The sequence below is a fragment of the Osmerus eperlanus genome, chromosome 23, assembly GCF_963692335.1.
Source record: "Osmerus eperlanus chromosome 23, fOsmEpe2.1, whole genome shotgun sequence".
In the NCBI taxonomy this organism is placed as follows: Eukaryota; Metazoa; Chordata; class Actinopteri; order Osmeriformes; family Osmeridae; genus Osmerus; species Osmerus eperlanus.
This window is the reverse complement of record NC_085040.1, coordinates 5,935,398-5,957,776: the sequence shown is the minus strand read 5'-3', so window position 1 is coordinate 5,957,776 and position 22,379 is coordinate 5,935,398. Positions and strand designations below refer to the sequence as shown.

Below are 22,379 nucleotides of genomic sequence, written 5' to 3'. Positions count from 1 at the left end.
TCCACACAGCACCATCTGTGGATGTTTTGCCCTCACAGACAGTTGCCAAAGAAGGAGGGGCCTGATCGGCCCTGGGGAGATGGAGAGAGAGAGAGGGAGAGAGAGAGGAGGCGGTAATTTTTTTTTTTTTAAACAGGCAGGAGAAGGAGTGAAGAGTAGACGGGCAGGAGAAAGGAGAGGCGGGGGAAGTGTCCAACGCTCGAATGAATCAGCGATGACAGACGATTAGGGGCCTGTCACATGACGTGTCACACCGCGATCAAACCCAGAGAGAGTGAGGGACGGCGTCAATAGAAGGAAACATGATCCAGGTGGGGAGAGAGGATGATGGAGGAGGTGGAGAAAGAGAGGGAAGATGATGGAGGGGATGGAGTGTGAGAGAGAGAGGATGAAAGTGGAGATTGAGTGCGAGAGAGAGAGGAGTAAGGAGGAGATGGAGTGGGGGAGAGAGAGAGGCCAGATGTAAAGGGCAAGGGAGACTAATGATTCCAAGGAAACGTCATCTGACAAAGGTTGTTAGGAGAGATTTTCTTGTTTTGTTTTAGTTTTTTTAACAGCCTGTGGGGCCTATCTTTTAGCCATGCTTGAAATAGCACCGCCGGCTCCAATAGACGGCAGTTACATCAGAGACTCAATACATCCCTGCTAATTAGCCCTCTACCTCAAAGACTGGCATCCATCAATGCCACTGGTCCTCTTCTGAAAGAGCTGTCATTAACTCCAGCCCCCCCCCCTTTAGCACTGAGTAATCTACACTGCCATTAATGTGACAGATCAGCCTTCGTCCCCCCTTGTTATTTCAAGACTGTCCCTTGGGCCACAAGTGAGAACTGCTCGAGGTCTTCTGATTCATTAAGGGTCCACGTGAGGTTGTTACGCTCAGGTGTAAAAATAACATTCATGTTCGTGTTCATTTTCTTTCTCAGACAGTATAGTGAAAAGGAAATCCCAGTAAGCACATGGGATTAGGCGTGTGGATGGAAGGGTGCATCCCCCGAGTGAAATAGTCTCTGCTGAGACGCTGCGGTTTCCTGCTTTCTGGTCCATGAGACACATGGATTCAGATTTCAGACAGAGGAGGGCAGATTTCAGACAGAGGAGGGCAGATTGAGGGCAGATTGAGGACAGAGGAGGGCAGATTGAGGACAGCGCGGGGGTGTAGTGTTCCTCCTAAGAGCAGCTAGGAGCCTGTGATGGAACTGGTTCGAGATTGGACACCGGCTCCGGACTGACACTCAAACTGCCTTGGTGGAAAAGGGGTATGAGTACTAGAAATGCTCCACCCAGACCGTCAACAATCAGGCACTCAAAAGTAGAGATGGCCCCTTAGGACAGTCATTAGTCAAAACCCTTCAGACTGGACATAGAATGTCAAGAAATTATATTTAATAAAAAAAATATGTTTTTTATATAAATAATATTTTTTACGGTGCATTCAATTCTATATTTTTAACTGACAGCAACAGCTGATGCTCGGTGAAGCTCTCTCCTTGTTTACCTTTAAAAAGTCCCGCAGATCTAGCAGAGAGTTGAGAGACACACAAACACACACACACACACCACTTCAATCATGCTGATACGCTGAGGAATTAAGTCAGCTCCCAGGCCCTGGGGAAGTAAAGACACTCAGATGGGGTCCAGCACAGAGAGAGAGTGTGTGTGTGTGTGTGTGTGTGTGTCTGTGTGAGTGTCTGTGTGTGCGAGTGTCTGTGTGTGCGAGTGTCTGTGTGTGTGTGTGTGTGTGTGTGTGTGTGTGTGTGTGTGTGTGTGTGTGTGTGTGTGTGTGTGTGTGTGTGTGTGTGTGAGTGTGAGTGTGTGTGTGAGTGTGAATGTGAGTGTGAGTGTGTGTGAGTGTCTGTGTGTGAGTGCTACAGTCCATGTGTGCTCAGTGGGCATCTGTCCAATATCTATCTGTGAATGCACCATTCCTCAGGGGAAAGATTTGCATCTGTGCAGCTCTCTCAACTCTCACCCAACCATGTTTCCAGTAAACAAAAGGGGCCCCGTCAAAGTTTAGCAGAATTCCCTCCCAGTCCACAAGACTATTGGGGTATTTCAAGGTCGAATGGGGTCTTTCAAGGTTGCTGTGTTGCAACTTGTTTTGCTTCCTGGCCACGCTTGGGTTTGTAACCATGACAATTCAGAGGTGACCAGATGGTCAGGGACTCGTGTGAGTGGAGGCCGTTGACAGAGCAACGGCGGTCACACCATGAGGATCACTCAGGTATTGCGTGCATGCAGACCACGTCTGGGGTCACAGAGTTCATATATCACCCTGGCAGCTTCCCGTACAACCTATAACTTGTGTGACGTATGCAACACATAATCGCATTCCATGTCCATATAAGGCAGGTCACTCACAAGAAAAGTCATGTTTACCTTAATGGGAATCCCATGACTATGGCGCTGATGACTGAAATGGATGTGAGTGGTAATGTGCAGAGGCTCTTCAGAGAGCTACTGTGCATACCGTTAACAGTGAAGGGAATTTTTCTTCGTAGATGGCTGATGCTCTTTGCCATAGTCGTAAAACATTTCGGTTCGGATCAGACTCAAACGCTGCACTAATTCATCATTCTGAAATGTGTTATCCTGACAGAGGGCCATATTTGAAGATAAATACGTGTTCTGCTTGGTGGGAACTGCAACTACAGTAAGCTGAGAACTGATTAAATGAGTGGAAACCTTCCAACTCTACCACAGCAAATCAGCACTTCAATTTCTGTTCATTTACCCTTTCCCACATCAAAGTTCTGGTAACCCCAGCCTCAGCCCACCTCCTAGGTGCCCTGGGATGGTGGGGGCCGCATAAATGAGACCTGCTCTCAAGTCTGTTCCTGCCGCGAGGAAACATGAACCAGCAGAGCTGTGGATTTTGTGCGGCACTGAAATATTAACGGCTCAACCGTGGCTCTGTGACCTCCCGACCAGCCCCCCAGGGACGGGCAAACACCAGCCCCCCAGGGCAGGGAAAACACCAGCCCCCCAGGGCCAGGCAAACAATAGCCCCCCAGGGCCGGGCAAACACCAGCCCCACAGCAACCACTTCAGGAGGAGGAGGAGGTAGTAGAAGAAGATAAATGTATTCAGTACAGTACAGAGTGAGATGTAGATTAAAAAGAGAGAGAACAGGGGAGGGATGACCACTGTCAGAAATATTACCACTGCTGTGTCAAAAATCAGCGGTTGGATGGTCTAACACACGTTAATAGATTCAGGAACCATGAAGAAGGATGTAACATACTGTATTTGCCAACTAAGCTGGAATAGGCAGTACGGTTGACAGAAGCTGACAAAAGTGGAAATGAGTCGCTTGTGTGGGCTTGGATGCTGTCATGGTGATTAATACTACCAGAACAAGTCATTGTTGCAGTGTATTTTCTTTACTGTTAAAACTGAACCCATATGCTAGAAATTCCAGTATGTTTTTTTTCTTCCCTCACAATGTTGCCTACTGAATTAACCATGGCAGAGTTATTGATCCTTCTGGAGAACAATGCTGGGCCCATGGAGAGATGACAGCCATCAACACTTTTTCCATTTCCCTCTCTGAAAGCACCGAGTTTAACCCAGTCTATTGGAAGTAAAAATGCATTTTGTAGAGGAGTAAAGAGTGAAGATTTAATGGCTATCCATTTGTACATGAGAGGAAATCATCAGTGGATAATAATGACCTCAACCAACTACTGATGGCTTCATCATTCATTTAACAATGTACCGGATAACATACAGTATCAACATGTGAAAACAGTATCCATGCTGAGCAGAGCCCAACCTTTTATCTTCCACCCTGGCATCCACCCCCTGAGCCCTGTGTAAGTAAACACATCCACACTTTGGGTTTCACCGGGATGAGAAATGACAAATACCCGTCGACCATCAACACTGCATGAGGCATCTACGTTCAGATGGGACAGTAAGGCTGGGCTCTCTGCCCAGAAACTCTGGCTGCGAGAACTGTTCGTCAGCCTCACAAACGGATAGGTAATTGGATGCATTATTGCCAACATGTTCCCAGTGACATTAAACTGGTAAATCTCTGTGGTGAAAAGCCCCATCAATTTCAGACCAAAATGCAAGCTCATCTAAACCCTAAACCTAAATTCCCATAAGTAAATAAGTAAGGTTAGGTTCTGCGGTTATTTTTATGATTCATCTTTTTCATGTTACAAATAACCTTTACCTAAATAAAATATAACTTCACACACAATTCTGGAATTCTGGATGGCAACCCTCCCAGAATGCACCACCATTACAGAAAAAAAGTGTCTTCAATGGTAACAGGCTACATTCTGCTATATTCTCATGTGGACCAAATTTGATAAGAGATGCATTAGACAGATATTTCTGTAGGACAGCTTGAGGCTCTTGCAGCAAAGCACTGAAATTGCACTGAAATACCTGCATATGCTCTATGAATCAACAGACACATCTAAGAGAAACTATTTTGCACAACCCCCCCCCCCCCCACAAAAAAAAAAAAAAAAAAAGTTAGGGCTAATGTTAAGGTTGTGTGTGTTTCTATGACAAGTAGGGATGGGTATCGAGAACCGGTTCTTGTTTAGAACCGGTTCCCAGTGAATCGATTCCTTGGAATCGTTAGCAAAATTCCTTAACGATTCTGTTAACGATTCTCTGTGCTGTTGCGCATGCGCAAACTTTTATAGTTTATTCAGACAGACTGCAGCAAACATGGCAACTAGGAAGAAGCGTTCTAAAGTTTGGTTGTATTTCACACGACAAAATGACAACAACGCCACTTGTAACGCGTGTAAAAAGTCTATTTCGTCGAAGGGAGGAAATATTACAAATATGAAGAAGCATTTGAACACACAGCATGGAATGAAGTTACTGGAACGTCATGTGTTCGATGCATGCAGCAGCGCAGCTAACGTTCGCGCTTCATCTCTAACTATCTAAGGTAGAGCTAAACTGCTCAAAAGTGATCACAACCACTTACTGTGTGAAGAAATTTGCCTTTGTGTGTAGTCGATCTAGTTATCTTCTGTCCCGTCGTTTGAAGCATACATTTTAGCTCCGGCATTCGTCTCCCATTAGTATTGATCTTATTGATCATTTCACGTTATCGGGGCGGCGTGTGTTATCAGCAAACGTTCGCGTGTCCCATTATTAAACTGAGCATATCTATTTTTAATCCATTATTAAACTTAGCATTTTAATTGTTTAACCTTTTAATAGTCCTGTTAAATGTGCCTGAAAACGCCTAAACAACATACCCAAAGTACATTGAAAGCTGTTGTTGAACCATTTGGAGTACATGCATGTAAATGGTCTCTTTTGAAAGGTGACACTGAAGTTATTTCCCCTGTTGTTAGGACCCCTGTAAATCCTACTGGTGTTGAGTAATAGAAGCTTGAACACAAGGAAACTGAAAGTTTCTATCTCCGACTAGATTTTGTTTTGAAAACAGAGGCCTGTAGAGGCCTAGAGGTGGTAGGTATTAGCTCATTTCACAGCCAGTCAAAGCCAGTTTGAGAAATTCGTTTAGAACGAGTGTGAGTGTGGGGGGGTGCAGGACGCACAGACCTAGTTGGCTGTAGAGGGGAGAATCGATAAGAGATCGAATCGATAGCAGGAATTGATAAGGAGTCGGAATCGTTAAAATCTTATCAATACGCATCCCTAATGACAAGTGTCTATGGGGAGATAAACAATCTGTCAGACATCCATGGACCTGCATGAAGTCACTAAGAGCACGGGCAGGCATGAGCGACTCCGCTCTGTAGACTTGGATGACAGATAAAGCTGGCCGACGGCATCATTTGGTTGGAAGTCAGATCGATTTCTGAGACAGAGAAAACGACCTGATGACGAGGCTGTACGAAAGGAGCCCTGGCCGGCGCGGCCTATCCATGCTTAACAACCCCATAAACCAGGGGATTCATGACGTCTTCTGCTCTACACTCGCTAGATCGAGTTAGCGTTCAGGGAAGTGGCCCGCAGATCGAGCCATGGTCACAGCAAAGTGGGCTGCAAGATAAGGTTTGCGTCTCCTCAAAGCTTGTACTGTACCATTAAGAACAAAACAGCAATCAACATACAATATCGACCTATACGCGCATGCTTAGTGTAGGAACTAAAGGGCTAAAAACAAAATATTGTTCTCCCTCGAAGGGACATGGCATTTCAAGCAGAGACATTAGCTACATCAGCCTGGTATTCCAACTCAACCTTTGACCTCATAGTAATTGACACCGTCTTCCAGTCATGAACTCCAATGTCCTGGTGCCAACATTCAACATGCATGAAAAAACACCTTGGCCCAGCCCACCACCAAGTTCATTTATCCACCCATCCAGTCCTTTATTGGCCGTCTAGGAAGCTCCATGTATGACAAGTGTGCCGTTACAAACCAATAAAGCACCTCAAAGTCCCACAGGGCACGTAGGGAGAGCAGCAGCCACCTCGCTGCAATGCAGACTTTTCTCTCTCTCGGTGACAGACTTTATTACAGTGAGACTTTAACCTTGACACCGCAACATCCCCTGAGGGGCTCTCCACAAACGGGTGAGGAGAAATACTTCCCCTTCCGAAATGAAGTGTTTCCGAGACCGGGCGATAAGTGCCTATCAAGCCATCTTGGGAGGTTTGAGGCCATTGTTTTGAGGCCATTGGAAGGCAATACAATGCAATTGAGTTCTTCAGTTGTTTTCACGTTGCCATCATCAGTGGTAGTCAGACTTGATGTGGGGTGCCATATTGGAGAGGAGGTTTACTTAGTATGGTAGAAAACATTCTCAGCTTATTGATTTGGTCTGCTAACATTAGCATTACTACCCCCACCTATGGGGGAAGGCCTAACAGTATGGTGTTTCTCTACATGCCAATTCCATTGAGTCTTCTGTACAGTATAACACAGGTCATTCTCGGCGGTGGAATTCTTGCGACAAGGCAAGGCAAGAGCCATGTAGTAGGTATAAAAAATCAAATTAAAAGAGCAAAAAGCAAATATTTACAAATATTGGCAAAAAATATACGAGTCTTATCCATCACTCTAGATTTCATAGAACCATTTGATATTCCTACCATGATTTTTGCCATGATACTCCAAAACTGACCATGTGGCATCTGTCACAGCATATTATGAATCTATTACCACTGACCAATGCCTGCTCCACTCAGCTGCCCTGTGCCATCACCTCCATGTGTTGGTGTGGAGGAGACAGTGGCTCATTTCTGAAAGGTTATTTCATTGTTCAAAACTGACATAATCCCCAAGAGATCCGACTTTCTGATGAGGTGCTTGGAGAGAACAAAGAAGTGTAACAATGATGGCCACTCAAGACTGGTGAGACGACAGGATATCTCTGTCATTCCGCACACGACATCCAGCCGATTGGGTAATCTCTGTTGAGGTATCCGAGGAGGCTATTAACTGAGATGGCGTCTTTTGAATAGGAGTACAGATAAGGCCCCAGACTCAACTTTTTGCCCATTTGATAGCTGTAAAAGTCATATCTCCAGTGAACTTGAAAAGTTCTCAGGCTAGTCACGGTGACTAGCCTGTTTGTGGTTTGTCACTTGGCTTGTAAACAATCCAACGGGGTAATCATTTCTACCTTCAGCAAGGACAAACCATATCCGAAAATAGTTTTTAAAAAAACGTACATAGATCCGATGCCCCACTGTTTATGACCTCCGACCCAGGCATAACCGCTGCAGGGAGGAAGGTAATGTTTTCTCTCCCGTGTGTGTGTTTGCATGTCGGTCTGTATGTGTGTGAACAGGATGACGCAAAAACTACCAGCCCGATTTGTATGAAACTTGGTGAAGGGGTGTAGCATGGGCCAACATAATTCTGACCATGATTCGTCATTAGGCTCCTTAACGATCACTGCAAAAGAGCTGCAGTTCCTGTACAGAGACTGGAGAACCTAGCAGAACAACCATCTCTCCAGCTCTCCATTGTAGCCATAGCCCACCTGAGAGGTCACGACAGCTAGCCAGACTCGTTAGATCAGAGAGGTATATTAACATCGCATCGTTAGAGTATCGTAAATGTTGAGACTTCAGGACCCCGGGTTCTGGACTGGATGGAGTGCTACAGAGATGGCATTCTGTCAGTCTCCCATGTATGCACAGGAACACTGAAGCTATGTAAGAGTGTCTCTTTTTAGTACAGGTTTACTGTACAACACTAGTTCTCTCCAATATTAAAACTTTGCTATAAAAATACCACTCCAAGAGCCATAAGTCTAAATAACAGAATAAAAATAGATTATTTTTTATTTTTTTACAGTGTGGGGAATACTAGCCTGGTTCTGCCCTCCTACGTACTTCTGCTCAATGTTGATTTTGCTTCTGTACTAGGTCTGGGAATTCGGCACAAGTCGGTTTTCTCAAATCAATTTTTTGTAGGGCCAATCAGCGAACAGAGGGAGTGACTGAGAACGATGACGTTGATGTTGTGTGTTAGTTTGGGTTGTAGTTCAGTAATGGCAACGGAGAAAGATGCGAGCGAAGCCATTCATTCGGTCTGTTGTGACAACACTGCCAAATATCCAAAAGTTAAAGCCAGAGCAAGAACAATCTTTGCCGAGTTTTGTTGGTGGCCATGATGTTGTGGCCCTCCTCCCCATGGGGTTCGGGAAAAGTTTGATTTTCCAGCTACGGCAGCTCGCTCCGTCACAGTAGTGGTGAAGGAATTGGCTAAGGCGAACATAGGGATGCGTATTGATAAGATTTTAACGATTACGACTCCTTATCAATTCCTGCTTATCGATTCGATTCCTTATCGATTCTCTTATCGATTCTCCCCTCTACAGCCAACTAGGTCTGTGCGTCCTGCACCCCCCCCACACACACACTCGTTCTAAACGAATTTCTCAAACTGGATTTGACTGGCTGTGAAATGAGCTAATACCTACCACCTCTAGGCCTCTACAGGCCTCTGTTTTCAAAACAAAATCTAGTCGGAGATAGAAACTTTCAGTTTCCTTGTGTTCAAGCTTCTATTACTCAACACCAGTAGGACTTACAGGGGTCCTAACAACAGGGGAAATAACTTCAGTGTCACCTTTCAAGAGAGACCATTTACATGCATGTACTCCAAATGGTTCAACAACAGCTTTCAATGTACTTTGGGTATGTTGTTTAGGCGTTTTCAGGCACATTTAACAGGACTATTAAAAGGTTAAACAATTAAAATGCTAAGTTTAATAATGGATTAAAAATCGATATGCTCAGTTTAATAATGGGACACGCGAACGTTTGCTGATAACACACGCCGCCCTGATAACGTGAAATGATCAATAAGATCAATACTTATGGGAGACGAATGCCGGAGCTAAAATGTATGCTTCAAACGACGGGACAGAAGATAACTAGATCGACTACACAATAAAGGCAAATTGCTTCACACAGTAACAAGTGGTTGTGATCACTTTTGAGCAGTTTAGCTCTACCTTAGATAGTTAGAGATGAAGCGCGAACGTTAGCTGCGCTGCTGCATGCATCGAACACATGACGTTCCAGTAACTTCATTCCAAGCTGTGTGTTCAAATGCTTCTTCATATTTGTAGTATTTCCTCCCTTCGACGAAATAGACTTTTTACACGCGTTACAAGTGGCATTGTTGTCAATTTGTCGTTTGAAATACAACCAAACTTTAGAACGCTTCTTCCTAGTTGCCATGTTTGCTGCAGTGTCTGAATAAACTATAAAAGTTCACGCATGCGCAACGGCACAGAGAATCGTTAACAGAATCGTTAAGGAATTTTGCTAACGATTCCAAGGAATCGATTCACTGGGAACCGGTTCTAAACAAGAACCGGTTCTCGATACCCATCCCTAGGCGAACGCTAGCGATTGGTTATGGCAGATCAGAGTGGCTCTGGGCAGATCCAATAGTTTTTAATTTCAACAGAGTACCTGCCTTCAAGGAAGTTAACGCTCGTCAATGGAGCGATCCCAGACCCTCTGTACAAATGAAATGTACTAGGGTCTGGTTAGGACCAGGCTAGGGGAATACATCCCGGTGCGAGAATCATTAGCAGACCCTCAAAGCCATAGTTTATGGAGCTGTTCCCCATCTGGCAAAGGACCAGAGACACAGCCTCTCCGCTCTCCTATTTAGACCGATGGGTCCACAGAAGGTCATCTGCTCCGGATAATCAAATAGGCCCACAGCATGTTCATGCATATATCAAAACTGCTGATGGAAATTCAAATGCAGGTGTCCAGTTGCTGTAACAGTAACAGTATAATGCTGCAGGCTTACAAACACATAGCCCTCATAGTGAACCATAAACATCCCAGTGTCGTAGCAGAAAATATGACAGTTGGGGTGCATTAGGGATCAGTCAACAGCAGTGTGTCTGCGCCACACTGTCGGCCGTCCTCAATGGAGGCCTGCGGGGCTCTCTACCTGAGTTCAGGGTTTACTAGAAGCATGGCGACAGGTCCCTGGTGGGAAAGGAATCTTACATGGGGATATTCCAGCCACCAGCACAGACTGAATCATGCCACATCAACCACTGCTTCCTTAAGTATACTAAAGGGGCTTGGTGCCTACAAAACAGATGCCATTCAGCATGGTAGTCATATGCAGCTGGGTAGTGATATCCCCAAGGCCAAGGCCCAGTTTAGTTGCTGGCCATTGAGCTGTTAGCCAGCCAAATTACATCCAAGGTCTGGAGACAGGATGCCAAAATGAACAAAAAGGACAGGGACATTCATAAAATCTAAATGAAGAGTAATATTAGCCACATGAATACATTTGACACAGATCAGTTGTGTTTACTATGATATATTTCAGATACTGAAATATAACATGGCATTGAGTAAACACGGTACCTGAAGCCTACATCAGCTTGAAGAAGGAAGAGCACACACACAGAATAAATATGCAGTGTTCTTTTCCTAGAGATAAAACGAGACACTCTTCCTGAGAGAGAGGGGGACAGAGGGAGGTTGACGGGAGAGGAAGACCAGGAGGGGAAAGAAAAGAGAAAATGAGAGTCCGAGAGTAATGAACACCTCGAGGCCTGAGAAGATAATGACACCCCCCCCCCTCTGCCCCACATCTATCGCTGACGGAGTGCGGGCTCAGCTTTCGTTTTCGCTGGAGGAAAAACCATAATGAACTTCCTGTGAGGCCGAAGCCACCGGTATCCTTTTTCACTGCCCCCTCTGGCCTTTGAGGTCTTTAAATACGAAGACCCTCTATGGAGACATCATAACTCTCACCCACAATGAAGGGAAAGAGACACTGCTCATGTTGTAGGTCACCTACAGGATAGACAATTATGAGATACGGGACAACTCGAGACTATAGAGGGAGACCATGATTAACTGGAGAGGGTAGGGAGGAGGCATATTGAATGGATTACATCCATCACCTGGAGTCACATTCAGACTTATTGGCTTATTTCATGAACGCTAAAGTTGTCAGCCGCTTGTACAATTCGATATGTCAAGCCTACTAGATCTGCCTCAAGACTGCTGTGGGTGAGCACTGGGACAGTGGATCGCCAGCCCACAGCCACGTCCCGGCCTCGCTGGGAGTAGCGGTTCAGCGGATGTGGAGTCTTGTTTAACCAAGGTCACTCCTGCTTTCCTCCACAAATAAATGGCAGCAGGGAAGCTAACCCAGAGCTTGGTTGTAATTACCATCCAGTGAACTTTCCCCCTCTCCTGTAACTGGTGATGAATCAGAGGCGGCTAGGATGCAGCCAAGCTACCGTTCAGTGCAGTTCCCTGTGGACCAGGATGCTACGGGCCACAATATAAATTACAGCTACAACCCTCATGTTGTGGCTCACTGGCAATAAGGGAAATGCATCAACTTCAAGAGTTCAAGTAAAGTTCTGAGGGGGGCACACACATTAGCCATTTATTCCAGTAGGTCCTACTACTAAGCACATCTGAGATGGTGTTAACACCACAGAGCTTAGACACCCGAGAGACTTCTAAACCTCAGGGTTAAGATGTGTTTCACTAATCAATTAGTATGAGGGAGGTGGGCTAAATCATTCCACATCACCCCAGAAAACGGTCATCTCACGAGAGTTAACTAATTGGATGTCTCCGCCAAGTGGGATTGGTTGGTTCATATAGGAAAGTATCCAATTGGGAAAATCGAGAGAGGGAGAGGTAGTAAAAGGGGACTGCAATCTAATCACAGATCCATTTTGGTGAGCAGAAAACTCTCTTTTTCCCCAAAAAAGTACCTTTAGACATGGCAATTTAATTAAAACATCTTACTTGAGCTTTTTCTGTTCTAGAACACGAAGGAATATGGAAATGGTATACAACAAGCTCCCTCTCATCTCTGTCTTTTAATGACACGTGAGTGCTTGTCTTGGTGACAACACTGAAGGACAAAGTTGAAAGAAAGAGAAAGGTGCTACAATAAAGTACATTAAGCATTCCACTTCCTTTCCAAGTATCAGAAGATAGCGATGCACCTAACAGACATGCTGCTTTCTAATGCATGCAACACGTCACCATTTAAGCCTGCGTCATACACTGTTTCGATTCCCTCACGTTAAACTCTGGAGAGATATGCTCCACTAATTCACCTCAGGTCTTTCTTTGATAGGCCCTGAACTGAAGAAAATGGAGGGGGGGGGGATACATACAATCTCTTTGTTAGCACCAGGAGAGCCAGCGGAATCCTTTCACCATGTCACGCTGCGGACGGAATGATCATTAGCAATGTAATTACGGAGACGCCAGCGCATCTGAAATTCATCTACGGAGGGGATTGCCAGTAAGCACTTTTGGAAGCATAGACAAAATCGTGGGCAGGGTGATAAGGCAAAAGAGCTCTCCATAACACAGCTGAAGCACCCGTTTCCTGGAAAGGAGAGAGTCCCTTGTGTACACACCAGCTTGGATCACTGGTGTTTTTGGCACCGCCGGTGGATCAGTGTGGGTGGCTCTTTGTCCCTCTGGGTGTTATCAACGAGGGACTTTCCTCCTCAAACAGCCCCCCCCCAGTGCTCAGTGAAGTCAGGAGCACTGAAGGTTTTCTGCAAGAACAGGTGCCATCTTTTCTTCCCCTCCTCCAAAATAGGCACTATTGCCCCACACTCGTTCAAAGAGGGCAGGAAAAATGCCAGCAGGTGTTTACGAAGGCTATAATTTGCCGGCGAATCTGTTAGTATTGGGCTGGAGTCACCTGTCATAACAAAGTGTATATCTCGCTGCACTAAAGAGCCCTGCAGGCAGAGGAGAGATGCAGATCTTTCCATTAACTCATCTGTTTGCTTGAACTTTTGGCGGAGACCCTACTGCAGGTTACTGACCTACATTCTCAGTTCACACACCACACACGCGCGGGGCGGGGATGCTGGTTCCCTGGGGTGCTCAGATACACTTTTTGCCTTGTTTTCTCCTCAAGCGAACACAAATGAAATGCGACCTGTTTGTCTCGATGTGTAGCGACGAAAAAGGTGAGAGACACCCGATGTAATTCGGGCTGAAGGAGGAAACAAATGGTGCCAACTACGACACGTGTCTCGGAAAAAAGGTCAGTGGAGCAAGCTGACTAATAAGAGCCCATAATAAGACTTGATGAATGCCATTGGACACCATGGTAACAAAGCTAAGGTGACAATGTTTAATCATCGACAGGTCAACAGGCTCAGATGGAGAATGTACCTCTAACCAACGTGCAGACAGTTTGAAAAACTATTGCATTTGGGAGAGACAAAATATATTATCCTTTTTTAAATTTTATTATTCCTATCATGACAAACTCAAAAACCTCAGACTATGGTTGTAAGACTGAGGTAATCGGTTTAATTATAGGAGGTGATTTAAAAGCCATCCAGTCCATCACTGACTGAGGTGCTTTTACTGAACTTATTTGGGAAACAAAGAGAGTACAGTTTTTTGGTATTTTAAAATCAATATTATACCGTAGGCCAGGGGTGGACAACCCTGGTCGTCGAAAGTTGCTATCCTGCATGTTTTAGATGTTTCCCTGCTCCAGCACTCTGATTCAAATGAATCGTCATTACCCAGCTTCCACAGAGCTTGATAACAACCCATTCATTTGTGCTGGAGCAGGGAAACATCGAGAACATGCAGGAGAGCGGCTCTCGATGACCAGGGTTGTCCACCCCTTCCGTAGGCTGTAAAGCTGAATTCCTCGAACAGACGCAGCTCACCAAACTCCCTATCCCTCTTCCCCCCACCCCTCTCTCTGTTTTCATCTCCTCTACCTTTCATCCATCCCTCCGTCTCCCAATCTCCTGTCCTATCAATATCTTTCCAGTGTCTGTCTCACCCACATGGCACAGTGTCCCTCTTCCAGAACACGTTCTTTCTGGCCACTCTCCTTCTTTCGCTCATGCTATCCCCCGCTTCATCTACCCCTCCACGGACACCCCCTATCCTTTCATCTCAACTTCCACTCTCTGCTATTCCTTTATCGACAATTCAATTGCCCGTTTTGGCACGGCACTGCGCTGCCTACCCCCAAGCCCCCCTTCCCCCTCCTGGTTAAAACTGTTCCAGCTACTCACAGCTGGGTCCCACCAGGGTCCTAAAGCCTGGTCCTAGGATCAGGCTCCTGATATCCTGCTCTGACAGGGAAGGTGCAGCTCCTCTACAGCACAGGAACAAGCCTCTCAGAGACCCGCTGGTCACATTGATGCACCATTTCATTTCTGCTGGAGGGAGGAAGAGAGAGGGACAAGGAGATTGAGACGTACGGCGAGAGAAAGTAGAAGACAAATCTGAATGAGAAAGAAAAAGAGGAGAGAAACAGAGAGACAAAGTATTTGAAAAGGAGAAAGCAAGAGAGATGAATAGAGATATTGTGTTCTCTCTGATGTCTGTTCCATTAGCAGGGTGTTGATGAGGACCGGTAATCAGTGAGTCAACAAGGTGCCCTGCCTCCATTATTATAAATGCTGTGGTGCTTAGGTAGCAGAAATGATATGAACACTTAAATATACTCGGGTGTAATTAGAAGGTATAATCGCACAAGTTGTTTGAGGGCGTCAACAAAGTCAAGAGAGTATTATCTGTATGGCAAACTTCAAATCCCTTCAGCTTAGTATCAAATATAGTCTCACGTCAGCCTTAGCCCCTTATGTTCCTCACTTAAGATTGGGAAAATTGACCTTCCCAACATTTTGGGCTTTTACTGGAGCTGTAGTATCAAACGAATGGCCAGTGTCCAGTAGGCTGACATTTTGTCCAGATATACAGCTCTGGTAAAGACGGCCCATTCCGCACAAGTAACTGCATGACACTTGTATAAACGTAACTGATATTTTCCACTTCTAAAGTACAGAAACAGTCGAATTTCTCTCCACACAGGGAACAAAGGGGACTGCTATTAACTGGAAGTGACCGTGCTTGTGTCATCGTCTTCTGACAGCTGTGCTAAGCCGGTACCAGGAGAGGTCAGGGCTTTAACCCCCATCAGGTCTGTGCGACAGGCAAGGGCAGAGACGCCTGTGAGCATACACCTCTGTCCTGTACTTCGCTTCTATGACTAGCTGTTACAGGATGTCACCGACGCAATAGTTTGTCCGTATGCCCTGGTGACATGACTTAACATTTTTCCATTTAAAAGCATAAAACCATCTCTATTGAAAAATCATGAATGAAAAGAACAAAAAACTCCAAAGTACCTTTAACAGTGATTGAAACGTGAACGTGGGATTCTGAATGCGTTGACTTCCGTTGTGTCACCGGCTCAAGGAAGTGGGTCAGACCTCGGACACGCGCAGGGCGATGGCGCGGAGGTGCTAAATTGGCTCTGTGACAAGAACGACTGTGTATGAGCAGAGACGCAGCAAAGCACCAAAGTCATTTCTGGCCCCTGGCTGGTGCAAAAGACATGGGGGGGGGGGTGTCAGACTGTAAGCACGTATCAAACAGCAGGGCCTATTTATAGAGAGCCGGGCCAACTCTGGAACAGCAACCCACTGGGGAGGAAGTCCGTTACCCTTCCACTGACAGACACAAACACACACATTTAAGACCGCCATTTTGAAAGTCAGGGCGACAAGCCGATTGGATGGGGCGGAATGCCTGGTCATGGTGCTGAGGCGCCTGTGACATCAAAAGGCCGAGGCAGATGTATTTCTCAGCTGGTTTGAGAAGCAGACACCGTAAGATTCACAGGGTAAAAGCACAAAGCTTGTAAAAAATAGATGAAGACCCAACACCTCGCTCCTCTGAGACAGGGACATGAGTCACACACACACAGCGATGGAGGACATCTCATCTCATGTGGGGGACGGGCGGGCGGACGGACGACAGACACCCTCACGCGGCGTCTCAGTTGGCCGTATCCATGACGGCAGGGCTGAGCCTCATTGTTCGTCAACAGGTTACTCTGAGCCGTTTTGCGGAAGGCTCCGCTAGCTAGGCCGCCCACTCTGATGCTAAGCCCCGGGGCTGTGAGCGCCGTTTAGCTGCTAATCCCTGTTTATCAACACCCGGCAGGGCACGACTCCGCTGGGAGAGACTCCAGAGAGGTCTGGGAACACTGCCGTCACAGACACCGTGGATGACGCAACGGAAAATGAGACTCCCAACTGTTTTGACTTCTGGGCACAAGTCACATGGTGTGCCACCACTTTCCAGCCGTTAGAGACATATTTACATACGGTTTATAGATGTTGCCTGTTGCTCTCCATCAGAACGTTCCCAAGCTTTTAGCATTCGATAACACAACAAAGGATCTCCCTCATGATTAATGTCCTCATCTAAGGCCTGTAGTTGGACCTTGTAAATAAAGGTGCATAGCAGCTGATATTTCCTCCTTTACGACCTCCATGTTCCAGACCTGTTCACTGCAGAGCTGCCTGCTCGAACACGGACGAGTCAAGGAGCTGAGACAAGCAGGACATTCCCTCCACTACCGGGGCAATCTGTCTCCTTCTTCCTTCTGAAGGCCAACCACACCACCAGTTCTTCTCTCATCCATCACTGTCTCATCAGGTTGCCCTCTCTGTTACAGAGGCCCCGGCTCGAAGCACGAGACAAAACTCACTTTTTTTTTGTTGCCCTGGTTATATACAGCTAACAGCCGTTACTAAGCTGCATGACTTGAGAACACACATCGCTCTCTGTAAAAGCTGGCACTCTTTTCTTTACCTGATTAGGTTGATATTATGAATAATTCCAGATATGAGTCACTGTAATGACAGACAAGAACATGGAAAATGTGTTTTCATAAAAAACAGACTGAGAAAATACTTTTGAGATGGGTGCTGATTGTGATGACTCATCCAGTAATTAGACTAGCAATTAACTTAGTTATTACTTATAATTAGACAAGAGACCAGGGCTGATCATTGAAACAAATACACAAAATACGCACAGTAGCACCAAACTAGTGCAAAAAGGTGCATGTGAGATGGTACTGAGCCTAAAGACACTGTGGCTGTATTGAAACACATTGTTAACACTTACAAGCAAGACTTTGGTTTTGTATTCTGTTATGGAACACAGTAGAGAGATGTGTCCACTACACCCGCAGTTTGGTCTTACCTTACAGATTTACGGTACTTAGTAGCTACTGTGGGATATCACCCTCAAATGCAACCTAACCTTGGAGGATTCTGCTTACTGGGTGCCTGTGCATTGTGTTGGGTTAGTGAACCTTCTTCAGCAAACACAGGGGTAGTGTATGTGGGTGAAAACTGTGTGAATGTGCTTCTGCGTTAGCATGTAGAGGGCCCAGGCAGAGGAGCTGCACGGTGTGTTGTTCTACCATTAACAACCACACTGGACGCCTATTCCTTTTGGCTACAGGTAGGTTTTCATTCCTCTGCGAAAAGTAGCCTATTCTTTATCAATCACTCGGACGCTGGAGATGATGCAACATTGATTTTGTGGACATTCTTTTATCCGCTTTGAGAGAGAAAAGGGAATTTGCCAATGTAATAGAATCATGAATACAAATCTCTCCCTTAGTTTACGCCTCTGGTGTTTGAGGACAACAGAAAGACCAGATATACATATTCATGTGCAAACATCATGACTAATTAATCTATTTCTCTACGGCTTCGTCAGCAAACAGACACAGTTTATCTTCATCAAAGGCATCAATAAGTGGATGGATGCTTGTATTATAGAGGAGAAGGCTTGCTAACCAGGAAATGGAAAGACACCTACTCTGCATATCAACTGTCCTGCAACCTTCCTATTGGAGAAAGATTTAGCATGTTCTATTTAATACGGAACATCCAGCTACATTTTCTGGCAAGTGGTATAAACCTGTCTGTGCCAGTGAAGGTTTTTAGCAAAGATCATATTTAATATACTACAATATAACTAACAACCTTGCCCAGCAATGTCAAAAAGTGCTTCAGGTGTAAAGGATTTCATCTCCTCATATAAGACGCAGCATTAATGAACAGTTTTCAACAGGAAGCTTAAACTGGTTTCCATGAACTGGAGTGCTTATCCGTTGCTGCCCCCTGTTGGTGGTTAAGCTAAAGCACACTGGACTTTGTTAAAAAAAAAATATATATATAACTAATAAATAAAAACAGGCAAGTAGGCAGAATATTCATGCAGTCTTACTGCAATGTTTTCTTTTAATGAATATACAAGCCTTAAGCAGGATAAGAACCAAAGTCTACGTCCTTATCTGCCATTGCTTAGGGCTGAGGGTCATAACGGAAGAGTAGTTCCAGGTCAGCTAACACAGACGGCTTGGAGCATGCATACTGAGCAGAATGCTGACAGTGTAGAGGGCAGCTGATTTGTTTCATTATAAACACAGTAAGGATTTGGACAATTCCAAGAAATTGGAGACCCCTGATATCCTGCTCTGGCCTCCAACACTGAGCCCTGTTCCTGGGGGCCCATCACCAGCCAAGTGAGCTCATATCTCTACCTGCCCTGCGGTTCTGCAGGGCCTGTTGTCACCTGGCTGCCAGGACTGAGATTACTGGGTTGTGGAGAGACCGCCTAGCGCGACGAACAGAGGGCTCCAATTCAACTTGAGCCAAAATGAATAGGCGGCTGGGGCAGGGCTGATACCCCTGGAGCCAGAGAAGGGGACAGAGCAGGGGCTCAGAGCACAAACACACACTCTGTGGTGTCTAACAGAGAGAGGCTGACAGGAGCACCTGGGGCTGGCCTGGACCCAGCTGGGATCCCCATCTCTCTGATTATGAGGAAGGCTCCACACACCGATGACACACATTCATCAGCACACACAAACACAGACGCACACAGAGCCACATGACAATGAGGTGCTCACAAAAGGACGCCACTGATAGACAAAATGCACCTGACGAACAAATCCCACCCCATAATACAAAAGGGATCTTCATAACATGATTAAACATCCTCTGATAAAAGTTCAATGTACACAACCATTGCAAATTTACATTTTACACAACCATTGCAAATTTACATTTACAGTTATGCATTTAGCAGACGCTTTTATCCAAAGCGACTTCCAAAAGAGAGTTTTACAAAAGTCCATAGGTCACTGATCATAACAACAAACATTGCGGGTAGCCAAAACATGAAGCATACATTGTGAAAACTAAATAAGTCCCAAAGGGAAGAACCATAAGAGCATGTAGTTTAACAAGTTACAATTACACAACATGAACCTCAAAAGTGCAAGGGTGTACCTGTGGGAAAAAAGCAAGCAACAAAAATATATATTACACAGCAAGTACAATAGTTTTAAGTCAGTTACAACTAACCAACAAGAGCAACAAGACACTCAATAAGTCATTGTGATCCTGAAACATCAGGTCCAGCCAATCATTCCTAAGTGCCGTTGTACTCCCGGAACAAGTGCGTCTTGAGCCATTCAGACATTTTACATCAGCATATTCCATACCTTGCCTGGAGGCTAAACAAAGTAGCAGCATTTGTGGTAAAAATGCAAGACAGGTGCAGCTGGATCAGGCCAAATGTCATTTTCATAATAAAAGACTTTGGTTTCATAAATAACATACAACTCGATGTCTTCTGTGGGTTTCTGTCCTTGCAAAAACCTTGACGTAAAATGCCATCCATGATTCCCCCAAAGTTTAATTTAGGATGTATAAAACAGCGTCATAAATCATACCTGTCACCAGTTATGAAAATGACATTTGGACAGCCTGATCCAGCTGCACCTGTCTTGCATTTTTACCACAAATGCTGCTACTTTGTTTAGCCTCCGGGCAAGGTATGGAATATGCTGAGGTAAAATGTCTGAATCCAATAAGAAATATGTATCCAGACATGTTACAAACCAGGAACCCAACCATTAATACAGTTAGAAGATGTCTTTAGACTCCGAAATAGATTTCAAATTAGGTTGTCTTCCGAAACAAGTTTGCCTCCAGGCTATGACAGCCCACTCTGTCATGTTGTTTCAATGATGAACCACAGAAAATGGCTGTAGATTACAGCAATATTACCGAAAGTCCCCCAAGGCAACTGACAAGCAGATGTTATTGAGTAAAGAAAATAATACACCCCATAGGACAAAAAAGAACTGCCTTCAGATAACTGGCAGTGTGCTTTTCAATGTCATTATGGTCCTATTCCTGCATGATAACACTATACCTATTCTTCACACTAATATAGGTGCACTATACTATACTAGCAATACTACATAGCTGGAGCAGAGACAACTTCCATCAGCACTAGAAAATGTAGCCTACATCATTAATGTGCAATAACAAAGTATTATCCCCTACTAGATTGTTTAAGTGTCATTAAAAAGGTTAAAATAATTGTATAAACTAAATATTAAGAATAAAAGTGCAGCAGATCATCTAGGAATAAGAACTGCACATTTCTAACAGGGTTACAGTAGTAAGTGCCAAGGAAGTGTGTGTGTTTTACAAGAATGTAGGCAACACCATATCAAAATACTCAATCCATCCTATAACCGATGGCCTAACTCCCTTCATCATCATAGAGTAGGTCAGGTTACGGCCCCTAAAGGGACCTGATCCAGTACCAACAGCTGCAGCAATGTAAATATATAGCATATGCAGTCATCAGCGACGTTACGTCTGCACTGTGAATTAATGTATTACTCCTGTCAGCCGGGTGTACGGCACCATGAGCAACGGGCATATTTCATTCTGCTCCGGTTGTACATCGGGACATTTACAGTGAGGCGAGCGCCACATGGATCAATACTGTATTAATAGAGCTTAAATAGACCTGACTGTGCGGGCCACATCTCAGCTTATCAGCTTCCCACCGCTACAGTAGGCTACGGCCCTACAAACAGCATATTCAGTCTAACTTGGAGCATATCTTTTGGTGTTACGGATGGATAGACATCCAATAAGTAGAATAAATGCTTTCTTCTAAAAGTTTTAAGGATCACTGAAGTGCATCCGCTATAAATCATGGGAAATGGGGTTCAATTCACACTTTTATGAGCTTTGATAAGTGCACACCCAGAGCTTAAGTGATCTGGTCTGCAAAACCTAACTTGTATTAATGGGAGCATTGTTCATGTGTCTTCTCTTCCCATTATGTGCAAAGGAGAATAAAACTGGAAGGATCTGGCCATCCGTGAGGAACTGGGGATATCATCTAACCACAAACACACACCCTCCTGTTTCTCTGCATCCCAGTAGTTACCACCACCCCCAACACAAAGGCGATCTGGCTGATGTGGTTCTGTTTCTGGGGACCCACATGGTGGCGCCACAACCACCGCTGCAGTTCCAGGTGCTGTTTAATTGGTCCCAAATGATGCTTCTCATACACAAGCCATTTTCATGTTCTGTGATTTAACACATCCCACAAGCGCCAAGAGAACAAGGACTAAAACAGCCTACACATCACTTTGTGTATTATCACTTATTCTAGAACTAATCCGAAAGAGTTGAAACATGATAAACTGGGGGTTAAGTAGAGTACCTCTCTAATTAAAAACGTATTTCTCAGAGGTTAATTATTTAAAGATGGTTAAATATAGTGTAGGCTGTCATGAGTTTGGTTAGCATATCCACCTAGAATGACATTACCGAAGAAGTTAATAAGTTTAGGGAAGTTCACAAATCACCCATCATACCCATATGAGATTATATTTTCTAAAGTAGGCCTAGCTCTTCGGCTTTCATTGCTGTCAAAGAGTATAATCAAGGAATTAGGTTGGAGTTGTGAGAACAGTGTTCTCTAGCCCCACTACCCCAGTTTCTCCAGTTCACGAGGCCTGTACCTTGGGTTGCTGGGGAGGCCCAGGCAAGGAGGCGTCGCACCAGACAGCAGTTGAGCAGCACCTTCTTGGAGATGCCGTGGTCCCTGCGGAAATGCTGCAGGTCCTCCCTCCACTGGGTCCTCTTGGTAGGGGCCGACATGGTTTGTCTCTCACTGCTGGGGGACACAGCCAACAGGGAATTGTGGGAGTCGGGGGTTTTGTCTGGTTCAACACTGAGCTTTTGGGCAGGGTATTGTTT

General features: G+C 45.1%; 1 protein-coding gene across 1 annotated transcript in view; it reads right to left on the bottom strand.

Moving 5' to 3' along the window:
* kcnip4a (potassium voltage-gated channel interacting protein 4a) overlaps nt 1–22,379 on the bottom strand; it is a 108,411-nt gene that overhangs the window by 75,583 nt on the left and 10,449 nt on the right. The window lies entirely within an intron of this gene.